Below are 16,024 nucleotides of genomic sequence, written 5' to 3'. Positions count from 1 at the left end.
AAGTTTTACTATTACATGCTGGAGTATTGGCCTGTTTTCCTTGATCTTAGGAGGGGTCCTCTCTGCCTCTAGGACTCAAATGTTCGTTTAATTCCCCAGATTAGGGAAGTTCTCAGCTACGATTTGCTCAAATACATCTAGTCCTCTCTCTCCACTCCCTCCGGGATTCCAATTATTCTGACATTGGAATGCTTCATGGTGTCACTTATTTCTCTGATTCTATTTTCATGGAATCTGAGTTGTTTTTCCCTGGCCTCCTCTTTTTCCTTTTTATCTATTATATTGTCTTTCAGGTCGCTTATTCTCTCTTTTGTCTCAGTTATCCTAGCTGTTATATTATCTAGATTGGATTGGATCTCATTGATAGCATTTTTAAGTTCTGCCAATTCACCTTTTATTTCTGCCCTTAGAGACTCTATGTTGCCATTAATTGATTTCTCCATTCTAGCCATTGTCTTCACAATTGCTAGCCTGAATTCCATCTCCGACATCTTGGTTATATCTGCATCCATTTGTAAATCTGCAGCATAAGTCATAATCTCTGAGTCTTTTCTGTTTTGGGGGCTCCTCCTCCTAGTCATTCTGTTAATGGGTGTTTGAGGGAATGTATAGAGTCCAAATTATTGACCAGAACCCAAGCAAGATGCACCTGTTTTCTTGGGACCTTCAGGTTGCTGGCCTCTTGTTTTCCCAGCCTGTCTTCTGCGGGAGGGGCCTGCCGCACTGTTACTCAGGAAACCCTGTTTGTGCGGAGTTGCCCTGTGCCCCTGTGGTGGGGGATGGGCTCAGTGGGAATCAGTCTTTGGGACTTTTGTTCTCTGGCACCTTTCCCTGGTGGCTTTCCACGTCTCTTCCGCGAGTCAGAGCAGAAGAGACCGTTTCCAACCCTCTGCCTCAGAGCAGAGAGACCTCAGTCTGTTCTTCAGTGAGCTCTCCAGGCCACAGTGTCTCCATTTCTGTCCGTGCTGCTATAAACTGCAGCGGCCTGGGTTGTGTGCCCCTCCACAGTGCCCCCAGTTCTGCCTTCAGGTCGGGGTACATCTCTGCCCTTTGTGCTTCTAAAACTGCCAGCCGCTCCCAGTTCACATGCGTGCGACTCCACAGCTTGGGGTTTCCACCCCCGGGGGTTGCAGTTCACCAGCGCGACCCCGGTGCACCGGGTTTCCGTCTCGGAGGCTACAGTTCACGCTCCGGGTTTCTGTCCAGGGGGCTGCGGTTCGCGTGCGCGTGACCTCACTGGTCTGGTTTTCCACCTCGGGGGCTGCCCTAAAGTCCTTTCCCGACACTACTGGTCTGCGAGTCTGTGCCCCGTCCGCAGCGCACGAGGCTGTCACTCACTGGCAGTGTAGGATTCCCACATCCAGGCACCCTCCCTCCTCCGTTTATCCTCCAATATCTGCCTGCAGAATCACGGCTCTCCGCTTCGTACCTCAAAACCAACTGCCTGCGATATTCTGTTTGTAGAGATCCAGATCTTTTTACATCTCAGGCTGGTTTCGTGGGTGCTCAGAGTGGTCTGGTAGATATCCAGCTCAATTCCGGGGACCAGTTGAAATAGGGTCCCCTACTCCTCCACCATCTTTCCCCCCTCCGAGTTATAGTTTTCTAATGGATAAAGAAATACTATCATTCTAACTCAAAACTTGACTTGATATTGAATAAGATTCATAAAATCCTAAAGACATAGTTTTCTAGGAACTAAATTTTAGAGCAACCTCAGGAAAAAGTAAGTTACTGGAGAACAGAAAGTAAATGATTGTCACTATGGCAATGTTGAAGTGAAAGTAGATGTGTAGCTAAGAGAATGTGAGTGGTGAAAAGGGAGAAAAAAGTAGTATTGCTTACTAATATTCTTATCTGACCAAATATTAAGCAGAAAGAACTTTTCATATATTGATGGAGATCCAAGTATACCATTTTCAATTATAACCAATAGCAAAATTATACATATATGTATATATAAATTCTCATTTAATATAGCAAAATCCTCATCATTCATATGAAGCAATATGTAGATTCTGCCTAGATTTCTGGTATATCACAGAATAATGGTAATAACCTAAATTAAAATCTCCCCCACCAAAAAAATCATAACTTGGATCTTTAGCATAACTACAAGATGGAGAACACTGTGAACTTCAAACTACCTGTCCGTATGAAAAATAAACACCCCAATCCACCAGAAAAAACTCCAGATCCCACACCTAGGTGTGGTGAATCAGAGGTACATTCACTCAGAAAAACAGATCCCATCCTCAATGATAAATACTGAGAACAAATCTGATGTCACATAGATTGATCCTGTCCTTAGGAAATCAGAAGGAAGAAGGTTAAATGTTGTGGGGTCCAAGGGAACAGTACTGTATGGCACCACTTCTACGGAATAGGGAATAATTTGGAAGGAGGAAGCATCTTTTGGAGATTTGGTTGTAAGGATAAAGAAGAAAACAGGAAAAGAAATTATCCTGCTGAAACACAGAAGACTACATATTTATAAGTCACACCCTTTATTAATTTCCCACTGTATTGGTACTATAACAAATTATCATAACTTGGTGGCTTAAAACAACACAAATCTTTTTTCTTATAGTTCTTGAGACTAGAAGTCTGAAAACATTTTCACTAGGCTAAAGTCAAGGGGTTAGCCAAAAGTATTATAAGACTTTTTTTTTTTTCCCCCCTCCTTGGAGGCTTTAGGGGAGAATCTTTCGCTTGCCATTTTAAGCTTCTAGTAGCTGCCAGTGGCCTTAGCTTGCAACCCCTTTCCTCATCTTCAAAGTGCATCACTCCTTCCATCATCATATTTCTTTCTACCTCTGATTCCTCCTGTGTCACTCTTACAAGAACCATTGTGATTACATTGGATCAACTCTTATAACCCAAGATAATCTTCCCACCTCAAAGGGCCTTAATCACAAAACCGTTTTCCATATAAGGTAATATAAGTTGTGGGGTCATTATGACATGGACATATTTGGGTGCTGTTGTTGAGCTTATCCTCCCCCACCCCCAAGTAAAAGAACACTATAAATAAACTGCAATTTACTACAGCAATGGAAGAAGGCAGTCTTGAACTAGAAAACTTTTTTAGACTCCCATACTTGCCCCTGAGTGCACACACCTGTTATAGCTCCTCCAAAGGGAAATGAAATTAGGAAATGAACAGAAAGTGGAAAACAACATTCATACAATGCTCCAGAAAGAATAAAACTGGAAAACTAGAAAAAAAAATTTTCAAATTATGAAAATTTTCCCCCTAGTCACAAACAGAAGACTGAAGAAAACTACATCACAGCATTCTAACCTGAATAAAATATATTTCAACAAGAATTTTCAAATATAAATGTCTTGAATCAGAAATTCAAAAACAGAACATAAATGTATAAAAAAACCAGAACAATATAAAACAAGAATTAATCTAGCTCAGGAAAAATGTTGAAGATATATACCACATCATTTTAAAAATGATGGCTAAATTACAACCACCAAAGAGACAATATGCTCACTTAAATTTAATGAAGGACATTGAAGAGGTGCTTGAAAATCCATGGGAATATGAGATGAAATAGAGAATAGTATAAATGTCAGGAAAAAAGACATTCATACATAGTATAGGGCTAAGAATGTCTATAATACATATAATTAGAGTACCTGGAAGGAAAACAAAAGAAAGCAAAAGAATGTAAAATAAATAATATATAATAGTAATACCAATCTACACATCAAAAGGAATTAAAAAGAAAGCTAAGGAATTAGACCAGATAATACTTACATATGTACACATAAATGTAACACAATAAAATGGCAGAGTTGGGACAAAATAAATAAATCATATAAATAAATGTAAATGAATTTCACTCACTTATTAAAAAGATTTGCAAGTTGGCACACAAAATTCAGCTCTGTGTTGTATACAAGAAACCTACCTATGATTAAAGGACTCATGAAGCCTAAAAATAAAAGGGCAAAGGTATGCTGGAAACATATTTAAACATCAAGAAATTAGAAGTTGCATTCTAGATATCAAACTCAGAAATTCAGGATAAAAAAGAATATGTCAAATAAGACAACTTGAGATTCTGAAAGACCCAATTCACAATAACATATGAGAATTCTGAATATCTATACTCAAGATAGTAATAATCATAAACAGAAATGGGAGATTCCAGAAGAAATAGGAGATTCAAGAAGAAATAAACAGAAACACATTAATAGGGACTTAACTCACTCACAGTTAAATACAGGTCACATGAACCAATCAATATGGACATAAAGTCATCAGTGGCATATCCTTAAAGTAGATTTTAAGGTGGTGTCTCAAATATTACACCCTATAAGAGAGAATATATTTTCTGCTCAAGTACACATAGAACATTGACAAAAATTTCGCCTATATAATACATTTTGAAATACTATTAAACTCTATGCTATAGAAAAGTTACAAATGCTCCCTGATAAAAATGTAAAATGAGAAATTAATAAAGTAAAAATTCAGAAGGATCTTTTTACTGAGAAATTTGAAAGCTACCTATTAAAATACTATTGGGGGGGAAAGAAGAGGGGGAGACGAACCATGAGAGACTATGGACTCTGAGAAAGAAACTGAGGGTTCTAGAGGGGAGGGGGGTGGGGGAATGGGTTAGCCTGGTGATGGGTATTAAGGAGGGCACATACTGCATGGAGCACTGGGTGTTATACGCAAACAATGAGTCATGGAACACTACATCAAAACTAATGATGTAAGGTATGGTGATTAACATAACATAATAAAATAAAATTTAAAAAAATACTACTGTGAGATGGAGCCCCACATAGGGCTCTGTGCTGGGCATGGAGCCTGCTTAGGATTCTCTCTCTCCCTCTCCCTCCGCTCCTCCCCCTGCCTCTTCTTCTCTCCCTCTCTAAGAATAATAATAATAAAAATAAAAATAAAATATTTTTGGATGGGGAGTTCTGGTCCAACATGGAGATGTAGGAAGACCCTCAACTTATCTCCTCCGTGGACATACCAAATGTACATCTACTTATAGAGCAATTCCTTCTGAAGAACTGAGGGCTGAATGCATGGCTTTTGCACAATAAAAGATAGAGAGACCACACAGAGAATGGCAAGAGAGATGGAGACAGAAAGACACAGTTACAAAGGGAACCACCACCTCTGATGCTGTGAACTGCAGTGCGGAGAGATAGTACCTGGGACTATAAGCAGTTTTATCTGGTCTGGGGCACACAAAAAGAGCTGAGGTTTAAAAGGACAGCTAGAATATAAAGGAGCCAGCCCTAGAACCTTGCCAAACAGCTGGAAACTGCTAGAACTCTTTCCAGGTCTGATGGGCTAGTGAGTGCAATGGTTTATGTTCTCCTGCACCTTGATAGCATGGACAGGAGCAAGATATGGGCACCCTAGCTGGACTACTGCCTTAGTGAGCCCTGGCTCCTGACCTATACCAGCCACAGCCATCCTACCAAGGCATCCCCAAAGCAGCATACACCAGGACATCCCTGGTCAGCACTCACTATAGCACCAGTTGTCTTGCCAAGGTGACACAGGCACAAAGCACCCTGTAACATACAGGCCCATACTATTTTGGTTCTAGCTGCTCTGCCAGGGTGCTTGCTGCAGAGTGCCCTGAGACCCACCTCCTGCCCTCCAGCCCATACTCACACTCATCTTGGTTCCAGCCACCCCACCAAGGCAACCCCTGTGCAAAGCATCCTATGACACCCTGGCTGATGCCCACTTCAGCCCCAGTCACATCATCAGTGGGTCCTGTATGTGAAGCACCCCAAGAAGCCCTGTCTTGCATCTACTTCAGCTTCAGCTATCTGGCCAGGTTGACCTCTGCACAAAGAGCCCCAGGACACCCTGGCTTGCATCCACTTTGGCTTCAGGTGACTGGTGAGGGTGCACTTTGCAGAGTCCTAGGACTGCCCTAGCCCATGCCCACTTCAGCTCCAGCCATCCTACAAGAGCAGCCGTAACACAGAGTGCCCCAAGACCACCAGCCCATAATAGCCACAGCTCCAGCCAGCCAGCCAAAGTCACCAGGTGCACACAGTCTACACAGGAGATGACAATATACAAGATCATTTCATCAAATTTATGAGAAGTAAAAATTAAAGGAAAAAATTTCATGAATAAAAGCAAATATACAGTAAAGGCAGTAGAAGAATCACTTATAAAGCTAGTATGAAGGTTAAAAGATAAAAATAGTAAAATCAAATTTATCTAAAAGTTAAGGGAACTCAAAATCAAAATATGTAAAATATGACAACATATGCATAAACTTTGGAGGGGGTAGTAAAAATTAAGTTCTTTTAGAATGTGTTTGAACTTAAATAACAATCAACTTAGACTGTTATATACTTAGGATATCATGTATGAACTTCACAGTACCACAAACCAAAAGGTTATAATAGATACATAAAAAATAAAGAAAGCCAAGCATAATACTAAAGAAAGTCATCAATCACAAGGAAAGAAAGCAAGAGAAGAAAGGAACAGAGAAGTACAAAACAACCAGAAAACCATCAATAAATGGCAATAACTACATACCTATCAATAATTGTTTTATTTATTTTATTATTATTTTATATTTTATTATGTTATGTTAATCATCCTCCTACACTGTTGGTGGGAATGCAAGCTGGTGCAGCCACTCTGGAAAACAGTATGGAGGTTCCTTGAAAAGTTGAAAATAGAGCTACCATACAACCCTGTAATTGCACTACTGGGTATTTACCCCAAAGATACAAATGTTTATATCAGCACCCTGCTGTTTATAGCAGTAATGTCCACAATAGCTAAACTATGGAAAGAGCCAAGATGTCCATCGACAGATGAATGGATAAAGAAGAAGTGGTATATATATACAATGGAATATTATGCAGCCATCCAAAGGAATGAAATCTTGCCATTTGCAAAGACATGGATAGAACTGGAGGGTATTATGCTGAGCGAAATAAGTCAATCAGAGAAAGACATGTATCATATGATCTCACTGATATGAGGAATTCTTAATCTCAGGAAACAAACTGAGGGTTGCTGGAGTGGTGGGGGGTGGGAGGGATGGGGTGGCTGGGTGATAGACATTGGGGAGGGTATGTGCTATGGTGTGCACTGTGAATTGTGCAAGACTCTTGAATCACAGACCTGTACCTCTGAAACAAATAATACATTGTATGTTAATAAAAAAGAAGATAGTAGGGGGACGCCTGGGTGGCTCAGATGGTTAAGCGTCTGCCTTTGGCTCAGGTCATGATCCCAGGGTCCTGGGATCGAGTTCCTCATCAGGCTCCCTGCTAGGCAGGGAGCCTGCTTCTCCCTCTGCCTCTCTCTGTCTCTCTGACTCTCAGGAATAAATAAATAAAACATAAAAAAAAAAAAAAAAGAAGCGCGCCTGGGTGGCTCAGTTGGTTGAGCAACTGCCTTTGGCTCAGGTCATGATCCTGGAGTCCCTGGATCGAGTCCCGCATCGGGGTCCCTGCTTGGCAATGAGCCTGCTTCTCCCTCTAACCCTCCCCCCTCTCATGTACTCTCTCTCTCTCATTCTCTCATTCTTGCTCTCTCAAATAAATAAATAAATCTTAAAAAGAAAAAAAAGAAGATAGCAGGAAGGGAGAGACGAATAGTTGTTTTAAATGTAAATGGTTTAGCCCAACAGCCTGAAGCCCCAGAGCCCAGCCCATGGCTCAGCAACAGTGCTGAAAGCAGCTCCTTTAACAGTGCTGTGGCTGGGTGGAATGCCTATATCAACTTCATGGTGGATGGGACCTGTCAGCATTTGGCTATCATAGGCTATAAGAATTCACCCTCCATCTGGGCAGTCATCCCTGGTGGAGCTCCCATTTTTAATATCACTGTCACCATGACTGCTAAGTCACCATGACTCTAATGGGCAAGGAAGGTGTCCACAGTAGTATGATCAACAAGAAATGTTATGAAATGGCCTCCCACCTGTGGTATTCCCAGTACTGACTGGGTCTGTCAATTTCCCCCACCACTCCCCACTGCTTTCACACCCTTCTCCTCCCCAAACATACACATACCCCTTTTTTATTTTGGGGGCCACTATCCCATCCTCTTTTATTTTGGGGGCCATTATCCCATATCCCGTACCAGTTATTGCTGCCCAAACCACATGGGCTGGGGGCTGGGGCTGGATGGACAGACACTTCCCCCTACCCATAACCCTCCTGTGTGTGGTTGGAAAACATTTTTGATTTTTGGTGTTCCCCACCCCCACACCCTGAATATAAAAGATTCTATTAACCAAAAATAAATAAATGAATAAAATAAATAATAAATAGATAAATGTAAATGGTTTAAATCTTCTAATCAAAAGATATAAGGAGACAGAACGGATTAAAAAAGTTATATGCTGCCTACAAGAGAATCACTTCAGACATAAAGACACATATAGACTAAAAGTGAAGGGTGGAAAAATATATTTCATGCAAATGAAAGGAAAAAAAAAAAAGGTCAGCATTCGTTATATAAGACAAAATATACTTCAAAACCAAGACTGTTAAAAGAGACTATATTACATAATGATAAACAGATCAACCCAACAAGAGGTTATAACAATTGTAAATTTCTTTTCATTCAACATTGGGATATCAAAATACATAAAACAAATATTAATATGTATAGAGGGAGAAATTGACAGTAATACAATAATAGTAGATGACTTTAACACCTGACTTACATCAATAAGTAGATTATCCAGACAGGAAATCAACCAGGAAACAGTGGCTTTGAACAACACATCAGACAGGATGAACTCAAGACATACACACAGAATATTTCATCAAAAACCAGCAGAATACACATTTTTTCAAGTGCACATAGAACATTCTTCATGATGGATCATATGTTAGGCTACAAAACAAGTCTCAATAAATTTAAGGAGACTGAAATCATAGCAAGCATCTTTTACAACTACAGTGGTATTAAACTATAAATTAATTACAAGAAAAAAAAAAAAACTAAGAAAACACAAACATCTGAAGGCCAAACAAAATACTACTAAACACCCAATGGGTTAATGAAGAAATCAAAGAGGAAATAAAAAACAAAACAAAACATGGAGATAAATGGAAATGAAAAGACTATGCTCCAAATTATTTGGGACACAGCCAAAGTAGTTCTAAGAGGGAGGTTTAGAGTGATACAGGCCTACCTCAAGAAAAAAGAAAAGTTTCAAACAACCTAACCTTATGCTGCAAGAAACTAGCAGTAGAATAACAAACAAAACCCAAAGTTAGTAGAAGGATTTAAATAAAATATCAGAGCAGAAATAAATGAAACAGAAACTCAAAGAAAATACAGAAAAGATCAATGAAACCAAGAGATGTTTCTTTGAAAAGATGAACAAAATTGATGAAGCAGACTCATCAAAGAAAAAAGAGGATAGAAATGAATAAAGTCAGCCATAAAAAAAGAAATAACAATTGACACCAAAGAAATACAAAGAATTATAAGAGACTATGAAAAATTATATGCCAACAAATTGGGCAACCTAGAAGAAATGGATAAATTTCTAGAAATATACAGTATTTCAAAATCGGAACAGACAAATTACTAGTAACAAAATTGAGTCAGTAAAAAAAAAAAAAAAAAAAATCTCCCAACAAACAAATCTAGGGCCAGATGGCTTCACAGGTGAATTCTACTAGACATTAAAAGAAGAGTTAATACCCATTATTCCAAAACCATTCCAAAAAAAGAAAAAAGAAAAGAAAAGGAAGGAAAGATTCCAAATACATTCTACAAGGCTAGCATTACCCTGATACCAAAATAAGACAAAGACACTACAAAAAAAGAAAACTACTGTCCAATATCCCTGATGAACAATAGATGTGAAAATTCTCAACAAAATAGAGCAAACTGCATTCAACAATACATTAAAAGGATCAGTCACCACAATCAAGTAGAATATATTCTGGGAATGCAAAGATAGTTCAAATCAAGCAGGATACACTACATTAATAAAGGATAAAAATCTTGTGGCCATCTCAATAGATGAAGAAAAAGCATTTGATAAAATGCAACATCCATTCATGATAAAAACTCTCAACAAAGTTGGTTTAGTGGGAACATACCTCAACATAATAAAGGTCATATATAAAAATCCCACAGCTAACTTATTCAATGGTGAAACACTGAGTGCTTTTTCTCTAAGATCAGGAAGAAATGGATGCCTACTCTCCCCACTTTAATGCAACATAGAACTGAAAGTCCTAGTTACGGCAGTCAGATAATTAAAAAAATAAAAGACATCCACATTGGTAAGGAAGAAGTAAAACTGTCCACTACTTGCAGATGACATGATATTATATATAGAAAACCCTGAAGACTCCACCAAGAAATAATTAGAAGTAATAAAAGAATTCCGCAATGTTGCAGGATACAAAATTAATACACAGATCCGTTGAGTTCCTATATGCTGATAATAAAGTAGCAGAAAGAAAAATTAAGAAAAAAAATTCATTTCTAATTGCACCAAAAAGAATAAAATGCCTAGGAATAAACTTAACCAAGGAGGTGGAAGACCTATACTCTGAAAACTGTAAGACATTGATGAAAAAAAATTGAAGATGGCACAAATGGAAGGATACTCTTTGCTCATGGACTAGAATAATCTATACTATTGAAATATCTATACTACCCAAAGCAATCTACAGATTCAGTGCACAATCCATATCAAAATATCAATAGCATTTTTACAGAATTTCTGTATAGAACCACAAAATATTCCAAATAGCCACAATAATCTTGAGAAAGAAGAACAAAGCTGGAAGTAACATGATCACAGATTTCAAGATACACTACAGAGCTGGAATAATCAGAACAGTATGGTACTGGCACAAAAATAGACACATGGATCAATGGAACAGAATAGAGAGCCCAGAAATAATCCCACACTTATATGGTCAATTAGTTTACAATAAAGAGGACAAAAATATACAATGGGGAAATACAGTCTCTTCAATAAATAGTGATGGGAAAGCTGGACAGCTACATGCAAAGAATGAAATTGGATCCCTTTCTTACACCATATACAAGAATAAGCTCAAAATGGATGAAAGACCTAAATGTGAGAACTGAAAGCATATAACTCCTAGAAGAAAACATAGGCAGTAATCTCTTTGACATAGGCCTTAGCAAAATTTTTCTAGTTATGTCTACTGCAGCAAGGGAAATAAAGCAAAATTAAACTATTGGTACTACACCAAAATAAAAAGCTTTTACACAGTGATTAAAGCCATCAATAAAATGAAAACACAATCTACTGAATGAGAGAAGATATCCATAGATGATATATCTGATAAGGGGTTAATATCCAAAATAGATAAAGAACTTATACAACTTAACACCAAAAAACAAAAAACAAAAAAAACAATTCTAGTAAAAACTAGGCAGGAGAACCAAATAGACATTTTTCCAAAGAACACATACCATATAGATGGCCAACAGACACATGGAAAGATGCTCAACATCAGGAAACATCAGGGGAATGCAAATCCAAATCACAATGCATTATTATTGTACACCAGTCAGAATAGCTAGTTTCAAAAAGATAAGGAGTAACAAGTATTGGTGAGGATGTGGATAAATAGGAAATCTTGTATAGTCAGTGGAAATATAAGTTGGTGCAGCCACTGTGGACAACAGTATGGAGGTTCCTCAGAAAATTAAAAATAGAAATAATGTGATATAGTAATTCTACTACTGAATATTTGCACAAAGAAAATGAAAACACTAATTCAAAAAAAAATTAAAAAGTACATATATATATACCCCTATGTTTATTGCAGCATTACTTACAATAGCCAAGATATGGAAACATCCCAAGTGTCCATTAACAGATGGAAAAAGAAGATGTGGGATATATAAGGTGGAATATTAGTCAGCCATAAAAAAGGATGAGATCTTGCCATACATACAGAGTTGTGGAATAACTATGTTTTACACTTGAAATTAATGTAACATTCTCAATTATACTTCAATTAAAAAAAAAACTTGGCCACTTGGTAGTTTCTTAAATGTTAATTGCAAAGTGGATCTGAAACCATTTCAATCAGCTTCTGTCCTCTCTTACATTAAAATCCTATGGTTGGTCTTAGACTTGGAAGGAATCTTTTCACTACACATGATTCTTTAACATCATGCATTGATAATTTGGAAAATCTTGGCTTGCTAAGTTATTCAGATCTTCCAAATGTTGACATAGTTCACTATTTAATATTTTAAAAGTACAGTTGTTAATATTGCCAGTGATTGTATTGAGTCTTTAAAAAAAAATAATTTGAACTACAAAATAACCTGAATATGGTGAAAGGGAATTTATTTCTTGTAAATTTCAGCCAATTATCTCCCTCTGTCATTCTATTCTACAGAGAAACAGACATAGCCTCTCCAAAATGGAAAATTTGTGTTTTTAGCAATATCATAATGATGCTAATATCCTAGCAGGGAAAAAAATAATATATATAAGTTGTCAAGCTCACAGTGGCAGATATAAATTTTCTAAAATTCTAATTTTCACTCGGAAATTCTAATTTTGCCACTGGCCACAAATACTGTCAGCTGTTTCCTTGAAACAACAGGCTCACTAAATTTTTTTTTCCTCAAAAAATGCTAGCAAAATATCCAAATTAAATATGAGGTGCTAGGTGTGTTAATTTACTTGATGGGGGATCCTTTCACAATGTATACGTATTTCAAATCATTATATTGTAGACTTTAAATATCTTAAAATTTTATTTGTCAATGATACCTCAGTAAATCTAAAAACTTCTATCTAAAAAAAAAAAAAGGAATAAAATAAAGAACCTTGGATGGAAGGAGAAATGCAAACCAAAACTGTAGAACTTGCGAACTATAATAATACAAACATTTAATACCAACAGGATATATTTAAAGCAATGGACAGAAGAAAAAAATGATGCTTTAAATTCTCTATCAATGAAAATTAAAGAATGTAGGTATGAACTACTTACTAACTCAATAAAATAGAAAAGGTACAAAGTAAATCAAAAGGAAGGACAAGGGATGCCTGCGTGGCTCATCAGTTAAGTGTCAGACTCTTGATCTCAGCTCAGGTCTTGATCTCAGGGTCATGAGTTCAAGCCCCACATTGGGCTCCACGCTGGGCATGGGGCCTACTTAAAACAATAAAAAAAAATAAAAAAAATAAAAGGAAGGACAAGATAGGGTATATCAGAAATAAAAGCAAAAAATAGTGAGGCAGAACAAATAAAAATAATATAGTTAACAAATCAAGATGCTTATTTAAAAAATTAATAGGCAAACATAAAGGGAATTGGAAAAAAACAAATATTCAAAAAATTACAAAGGAAAACTAAATATAATAGCAGAAAAGTAAGAAAAATTAGATATGCTGTACTAATCTACCCACAAAATTTTGAAAATCTGGATGAAATGGATAATTTTTGAGGAAAAAACATGATTCAAATTTGATAATTGTGGAGGGAAAAATTAAACAAAAAACTGACAAAAGAGATGAAGAAAATTATAAAAATATACCCCACAAAAATTTACCAAGTTCAGATGATACATTGGGGATATTCAGATGATTTCATTGAGGATGTTTAGCAACACTTAAAAGACCAGAAAATTGAATTGCTACATAAATTGTTCCAGATTAAAAGAAACTGATACTTAAACCTGAAGAATGGAGTCCCCTCCCCTCAGGTAAACTATATACCCACTTTGTTATTAATATAAATGCAAAAATCCTAAATAAAACATTAGTGAACAGATTTACGATAACATTCAGAGAACAACGTACTGTGATTGAATCTATCATCTTGAGTTATACTTGTTTTTCTCAGAGCTGTTCATTGTTGTTCTAAGACTGACTCTCTGCAGTCATTGTCCATACAAAGAATTCCGACAAATGACTCAAAGACAAAAACATAGTGAAGATATGGTGAATGACGTTTGAACTACAAAATAACCTGCCAATGAAACCCTTCTTCAGGAGAATCAACAATCGTAGTGAAGATCTGGACAATCCCTGATGATCTCTATTACAGCTTTGACCAAAGACTGAACTCAAAAGAAGAAGAAAAAGAGAGAGAAAGAAAAAAAAGAAATTCCCCCCCACCCCCGACCCTGAATAGAAAAGTTCTCCTTCACAATCCAGCCAAACCTATATGGGATTTTGAGGAGTGTTTGTTCTGGAATTGTGTTGCCTGCTAAGGAAACACAGGGTTGATTTTTGCCTTAGAATTTATTTGTATTGGTTCAAAGGCAGGAGGGGATTAAAATTACCTACAAAATTTTATTGACTGAAGTGAGTCTACCATGGATCTGCTGACTTTCAAAATATGAGGCAGCTACTAATTGATTTATTTTCAGAAGAATGTTCATTGTAGTGATCTGTCATTGATCAATTAAACATGAAATTCAGTTATGGTATTGCTTGTCATGATTAAATAACTCCCATTAATTAAAAGTTTTAAACCTCTTTTGTATTCACTTACAATCATTGATATAGATGATCTTTCCTAGAACTATGAGAAATCATTATTTTCATCTCTTTGAACTTGTAGATCAGAAGATGCCCCTTTTTAGTTAAGGAGAACTAGTTTAATATTTTGTGTCTTCTATTTAAAAGACCTATTTTTTCTATCCTAAAGTTGGTCCTGTTGATAAGCACATAGAATCCAAAACATTTTGTGTATCGTATACACCTCTCCAGTTATCTGTTAATTCATGTTTCTTCTTCAATTTCATGAAGTTGAAATACTTCAACATTATGTTGAAGTAACATAATGAATGTTTCTTCAACATTTAACATCTCTTCATAAGACATTATGCTTCATTTATGTTTCACTAATAAGTGCAAGGACTTTCAAGGACCCTGGGTCTAACAGCCCATCACACTTATGTTAATTTAGAGGACATTATATTAACAAATGAGCATTTACAATATATTAATAACTATATATTATTTCTTTTAGGGAGAGATAAAAAGAATCTGTGCTTTGACATATTTTTCAATGTTAGTTGGATGTATTTTGGATATATTAAGTATTTTTACCATTGTGCAGCACAATAGAATATTGTGGCAGAAACTGGTAATTACCTACCCAATATCTATTCTCTTTTCTTTAAAGACAGAATCCAAATTTGAGTTGAGGTTCCCAATGAAAGCCATATGACTCTTTTAGCAGTAGTTACCCAAGAGATACATAATTCACTCATGAGGCTTTAGGAAAAGACCTTTAAAAGTGGGCTGTCTAAAGTCTTGTGATCATTTGCTCTCCCCATCCCCTTTCTTTTTTTACCTTTCTAGAATGGAGGTATGATGCTGCAAGTGGAGAACCATTTTCTGAAGTGCATACTCTGAAGATGCTGAATAAAGGCAGTGGAAGGTACTTGGAATAGAGAAGACATCATAATACCACTAAGCCAGCCCTGCATTGCCTTCCTCTAAATTTATCGTTATATGCTAGGGAATAATAATAATAAAAAATATCCCGCTAATTTGTTTAAATGAAGTGTGTATGGGTGTGCCTATTATTTCCAACTAAATGCATCCCTAACTTTTACAAAAAGCTCTGATTAAATGCTATTACTATATGTAGTGATATCAATTTATACTTTGTGGTCACAAAATAATAATAAACTGCATTATTTTATGGTGACTTCATGTCACATATTGTGGGTTTTAGCAAATATACTCAAGTTTTATACTAGAAAAAGATACTGGGAATAGATATTTATAAGGTATACCTTTATTAACATAGGTTGCGTGAACTTTATTTTTCATGTGTTTGATTATGGCTTCAAGTGGCCAGGAATGTTGTCACTGCTCTGTACAAACAACAGAATAAAATACAATTCATACTGGGTTTTTTTGAATATATGGACAAAAAAGTCAACTCAACTCTTCACATTTCAAAATTCTTTTGGTATAATGTAGACATAGGGGATCCAAATGGTACTATAGAAAATAATAATGGTACACTTTTCAATGATTCTCTATGG

General features: G+C 36.6%; 1 pseudogene; it reads left to right on the top strand.

The window, feature by feature from the left end:
* The first annotated feature begins 2,119 nt into the window (after positions 1-2,119).
* Positions 2,120-7,978, top strand: LOC123848946 (profilin-1-like; annotated as a pseudogene).
* Positions 7,979-16,024: the final 8,046 nt, after the last annotated feature.

The sequence above is a fragment of the Mirounga angustirostris genome, unplaced genomic scaffold, assembly GCF_029215605.1.
Source record: "Mirounga angustirostris isolate CCGP_5_RB_7025 unplaced genomic scaffold, mMirAng1.0.hap1 SCAF_2, whole genome shotgun sequence".
NCBI classification, from domain to species: Eukaryota; Metazoa; Chordata; class Mammalia; order Carnivora; family Phocidae; genus Mirounga; species Mirounga angustirostris.
The sequence above is the reverse complement of the archived record's forward strand: the minus strand, read 5'-3'. Positions and strand labels throughout refer to the sequence as shown.